This window comes from Mustela nigripes, chromosome 4, assembly GCF_022355385.1.
Source record: "Mustela nigripes isolate SB6536 chromosome 4, MUSNIG.SB6536, whole genome shotgun sequence".
NCBI lineage: Eukaryota > Metazoa > Chordata > Mammalia > Carnivora > Mustelidae > Mustela > Mustela nigripes.
Window position 1 is genome coordinate 12,359,143 of NC_081560.1, and position 6,101 is coordinate 12,365,243.

At 45.0% G+C, this 6,101-nt stretch overlaps 1 protein-coding gene across 3 annotated transcripts in view; it reads right to left on the reverse strand.

The window, feature by feature from the left end:
• Window positions 1–949: 949 nt before the first annotated feature.
• The window catches only part of SSBP1 (single stranded DNA binding protein 1), a 15,686-nt gene continuing 10,534 nt past the window's right edge, over window positions 950–6,101 (reverse strand). For all 3 annotated transcript variants that reach the window (XM_059395598.1, XM_059395600.1, XM_059395599.1), the window contains exon 8: window positions 950–1,261. The gene's annotated coding sequence lies outside the window, so the exon portion shown is untranslated. The remainder of the gene's footprint in view (window positions 1,262–6,101) is intronic.

Here is a 6,101-nt window from a genome sequence, read left to right on the forward strand (position 1 = left end):
TCCAAACCACAATGTCAAGATTAGCATGTCATCAGGGAACGCCCTTTCTTCAGTGTGTTGCCCACTTACTGCTCTAGTTTCAGCTTAGTTTAGAACTTGTCACTTGAGGAATTCCCTTTTGTCTTACAAGGCTGATGCTACAAACCGAACAGTATCCACTCAAAATGCACATATAGAAACCCTAATCCCCAATTTGACCACATTTTGAGATAGGACCTTTAAGACGATAAAGTAAAATGAGGTCATAAGGGTGGGGCCCTGACACAACAGGATTAGTGTCCTTAAGAGAGACACCAGAGAGCTCACTCACTCTCTGCCAGCAAAAATAGGTCATCACGTGAGCACACAGCGAGCTGGTGGCCATTTACAATCCAGGAACACAGGCCTCACAAGCCTTACAAGAAATCAACCATGCTGGCACCCTGATGATCTTGGAATTGCAGCAAAACGTCTGTTTAAATCACCGTCTCTGGTACTTTGTTAAGCCCAAATGAAGATTCCCAAGGATACGATAGAAACTACATCATACTTAGCCTCTGGTGGGACACCTCCTCACTCCAGATTATGTTGTCTACTATACAGCCAGGAGAAGCATAAGGGTGGTACTTCTGTTCTTAACTTAAGCACTACTTTATTTAATAATTTAATAAGGATCCTCATTAGAGGCTTCAAGCCAAATTAGGTAATATTTATCTACTGAAAAATTATGCTTATATTTACTCTTTTAAAGGCTAATTGCTAAGGTTTTGTGTACATAGTACGTCCCAGTCCCTCTCCAAATTTAGAATGAGACATAGGATAAAGTCTGAAGGACTGTGGCAGTAGGTTTTTACTTCTGCTAGCAGGGGAAGGTCTTAGGAGAGAATTAGATAATGAATTCATTGTGTATATGAAGATGAAGAATGTGTGAATTAGTAAGAATGAGGTTTAACTGCAAAGCACAAAGAAGTGGCTTAAACAAGGCAGAGATTTATTTGTGTCTTCCAAAGAAGCCCAGAGATAGACTGTCCAGGACTGGTATGGTGGTTCCATGGTCATCGCAGATCCCAGCTTCTTCTGTCTTCCATCCTGAAGATCGTCTCATAGTCCAAGATGGCTGCTGGAGATCCAGCCATCATGTCCACATTTCAGACCGGAAAAAGGCAGGTGAGGATCCGGAGAAGCACAAAGGATAAGCCTCCCAACAGAGTTAATCATTTAAGAAGCTTTCCTGGAAGCACCACCAAATGACTTCTGCTTACAGCCCCTTAGCAACTGTTAACTGCAAAGGAGAATAGAATGCAGTATTTCAGCTGTGCACACTGTCACCTCCAATAAAATGTGGGCTCTGTAAATTAATGGGTTCAATAGAAAGGATAATGGCTACTGGGTAGTGAATTAATCATGTTTCTTATTTTCCGTATTTTGATGTTTGACATCTTGAAGCCTCCCAGACCCTGGTAGTAACTAACCCCTCCCAACATTAGCTAATCCTAGAAATAGTAAACATTTGCCCATGAGCAAGTCTTTAATACACAAACCAACCAATCCTGATTTCATACCCACCATTAGCCTCCTTTTATCCTGCAGTCCAGAACACTATTCCTCTGCCCCAAATCACCAAGTACCTGACAACAAGGGACCACCCCTATTTCCCAAAGCCTGGTGAAAATTATTCTATCCCACAAAAACCACAATAAAAGGTCTGGTGCACACTTTCCCCTCATTCCTTCTGCCTTTTGGCCTACACTGGTGCATCCCCGTGTGGTTCAAATGGTATGGCATGAGACCTCCTCTTGAGAACTGAAACAAAGTCTTCTTTCAAGACAACGGTCTTCATGTCTATCATCTTGCCGCACCAGATTAACACAAGTCCCTAGAACACTGTAAAACTGGTAAGCAACTGGAAATCTTGCCCATAATATGGTTTTCCACAACAGCTGTAATCCTGGCAACATTTGTTATGTTGTCTCACAAAATGTGCTTCAAAAGTGTTTGGCAGAAGAAAAAAATAGTCATTCTTGTCTTGACTGCTCTTCTGAGCTCTACTCATTGATATCAAATATAAGCTAAGGACTTTATGATTAAACTATGTTCAAAACTACTCCTAATCTTTTCTCTTCTCCAATCGGCTCCCACTTTCACATTCCTTAGTCTCAGAAACAAAATTTCCACACACCCGCCCAAGCAGCTTCAGAATTCTCTCTTCACGGCCTTTTCTCTTACCGCCAGCACCTACTTGGTCCCTGGAACATCCTGGGCAAAGCTACGTGTTCTTCTCCTACTCAGTATTCCTTAGCCCAAGTCCATAACGGGATCTAGCATGGAACTGTTGCACAGGGAATGAATCGTGAAGACCACACTCCCCTCAGGTCACCTCTAGTCCCCACTCTGCTGACCTTTCTGGGCTCCTTCAGTAGCTCCCTAATTGCCGGCAGGCTTTCTCCCTTCTAGCTCTGCTCTATTTATCCCTGTGTCTAGGCCTGTACACACGCATGGTACAAAGTAGGTGCCCAACTGACTTTTGAATTTAAAAACATACCCAGATTATCTGTAAATAGCCACGGAAGATTAAAAGCAAACCAAAAAACACTAACACAAACTGTGTTCTTAGTAACCCACAGATATTAACAACAACAACAACAAAGGCCAAGTACAATAACCTAAAGTTAGTAAGTATCCTATGAGACTTGGGGAGATGGGCATGGGGACCAAAAGAGGTAACACCTTGTTTAAAATAACTACAGCCAGAATAATAATGGCCAATAGTATGGAGCACTTGATTCGGATAATGTGGCCTATGTAAGTTATATGCATTATTCGTTGCTCACAGCAGGCCTGGAACATAGGGCCATTATTTTCCCTGTTTTATTCACAGAAAAACAAAACGACAAAAAATCCAACACAGGCAAAAGTTAAGAAACTGAGCAGAGGCCCCTCAGCTGGTAAGTGCAGCAGATCCAGGCTGTCTGACTACACAGCCTTAACTGAACTACCACAAGAAGCCACCTTTTATCCTAACAGCAAGTGGAGCAGGAAAGCTACAAAACTACAGTGTACGCCTGTACGGACAAACAACACCCCAAGGTCCCAAAGCATGGCAGAGAGCAAATGGATGAAGAATAAAGAGACAAAAGGAGAAATGTCATTATCATGGCTGCATGATTTGGACAGCCTCAACAGCTACATGCCATCCCAGCACTGGCTGTGGGAACAGCACAAAAGCAAATTTAGCCGTGAGAAAGGACTGCGGCGCTGCTGACACCTGCCGAAGGTCTCGTCCTCTAAGACGTGGGCCTGTCAAATTCCTGAGCAATCTTGCTGGCAGTTTCAACCCTCAGCAGGAAGGAAACAACGGGAGGAGCAGACACCCTGAACCTATTTTAACCAGTAAAGAAAACTGCTGGGTAACAAGGAAGCAAGAAGAATATGTGAAGATAACTTGGTAAAGAGATTAACTGCAACCTTCCCATAGGATCATCAGACTGAAAAATGAGAAAGATTGAAGGGCTGGAGGTATTCCTCCCTCATTCCCAATTCTATCCCAACCAAAACCGTTTAGGTACTGCAACTCCTGGTGTGACTTCGATGCACCCCGAATGGTCAAAAGTTATCTGTGGGGGGTTCTGAACAGCAGGGCCAATGGAAGAAGGAGACAATGGGAAGCAGACAGTAGGCAGAAAGCAAAACGCGAGCTTCACATACCTAAACTCCCACTCCCAGTGTGCCTGTTAAGCTGCATGACTCCGACATGTTACTTAACCTCTCAGTTTCACGTTTCCTCACCTGTAAAATCAGGATAATACCACCTTCTTAGGGGTAAGTTAAATGAGTCAACAATAAAAAGCCCTGAGCTCAGGGTCTGGCATCTGTTGAGTTCAGAATAAATGTCAGGCATTAATATGGTAATTATTACCTTGTAAGAGATGTCTCTATAACTCATTAACTTTTCTACAATGATTTGCTCGCTGCTGCTCCCACCAAGCTTCACAGCATATAATCCAAACCCTGACAGAAAAATAAGTGAAGTGATTCTGCCCTCAATTTCATGTCAGTGTTTCAGTGCGATCCAACGAACTGACATTTAGAAAGCCCTGCAACGGCACTGTGCTCGGCTGAGCTGGATGGGGATGAACAGGTAGTTTTGAGTAAAAGACAACCCTGCCTTCAAAAACTGGTCTGGTCTCTTTCGGGAATACAGAGAAACCACAAGTAATTTCTCCTGAATTGCAGAGGTTAGGCTGTAACCCAGTTGACAATGACAAGTAATCCCCAAAATAGCCACAAAAACACATCTTTGGTGTTTTGGGATGTCTCTGGATTCATTGTCCAATAATTTTTAAGAACTGAATGACTCTTGGAGAATTGTGTTGGCAGCATATGGTGGATATCATATGGGTTGGTCTTTAAAGACCGTTATTCTGGGTTACATATGGGTATTAAGAAATACACAAAAGAAAAAGGAGGGAAAAAGGTGAATGACGTATCTAAGCACGTAATACTAAGATGCAGAAGATGGGTGTCGACACACGAGAGGCTCTCCTGCTCTCCTGCTCACCTCCAGGACAAGCAGCAGTATTAGCTGAAGGTCGATCAGGAGTGCAAGCCTGGCCTGGAAATAATGGAAAGATTTTTTCCCCCAAGGTGAAAACTTTTATTTTTCTTAATACAAAAATAATGTATGTTCAATGCTTTAAAAGAAATAAAATATATAAAAGTGCAAAAAAAAGTAAGGTAAACCACACATAATCCCCCCCCACCGAGAGATCATCACAACCCTTTTGAGGTTTCTCCTCCCAGACATTTCTAAACATACACTTTTATCAACTACTTCTTTTTCAAAAGTAGGGTAACACCACATGCTGTTTGATACTTCTTCTCCCACGCTTCTACGTATCATACTCAACTTTCCACCCAACACAGAATCCCAGTATCAAAGTCGAAGGACAGTTTCCCACGGGTATATTCCCTGATACCATAACAACGTGAAAAGGGAATGCAAGGCACAAAACATGGCCTAGGAGACCCCCACCAACTCTTCCTACCACCAACCTCCCACACGTCCTCCAAGACCAGCTTGGGAAGGGTGCAGTTTCCCAGCACAGGGGGCTGCCCAGATGGGAAGGGCACAGCTCTGCTCCTCAGGTCCGCAGCACCACGCGCATGCAGAGGCTCTGCACTGAGTACACGACTCTGAAAGCCCCGCTGCCCAACCTCGGGGCCCGTCAGGTAAGCTCCAGCGGAGTGAGCAGAAGCCTGCGGCTCACGGGGGTCCTACAGGCCGCGCCTTTCTGCCCCTGCACCCTAGACGCAGAGTTGCTTTGGGCCGGTCATTAAACTGTCTTGTTCACCATATTACCTGCCCAAGGCACACTACTAAACAGGAAGACTAATCTGCATCACTTCTCACAACCTTTAAGGAGTAGAAAGGTAGCTTTTCCAAGAAAGAGTGGCCCCAAGATCAATTTTATCTACGTTACATCTTGCTTGAGGAATGTGGCACAGAAGAGTGAGGACCACGTCATCAGTCTGAACGGAGAACGTCAGGGAGCAGAGCTAACGTACTGATTAAGGGTCCCAGCGGCAGGAGAAAAGGAGAGCTGAGAGGAGGGGACTGAAACCACTGGTCTACTAGTCCTGCGCAGGAACAAGGGAAAGCTAAGGAACTCCACCTTCCCTTGACCAAACTGCACTGCAAGTACAAAACACTGCTCAGTGCGGGTCCGTAGTGCCGTATGTGAACTGGGAAACCACAGACAGTCCAGATCTCAGGCGGAGCGGACAAGACACGCCGTCTGGGGCACACGTACACAGGCTGGACCCGAGGCAAAGCCAGAGGCCAGGTGGCCTAGACAGAGTGAGGGACTTCTGTCATCGGTCCCGGACACCAGGCTCCGCGGCAGCCGAGTCTGAACTGCGGGAACCAGCAGGCAGACCCGTGCAGATCTGGTGCAGACCTGAACAGTACAAGACACACTGAAAAACTCAAGTTCATTTTATGTAGTATTTATTAGAAAATCATTCTTACTCTGTAATTTCCAGAATCTCATCATGAAAGTAACTGTGTGTGCACGATGCGCGTGTGCGCCACGGGCCCGGGTGACTGTGTGTGCACGCTGCGC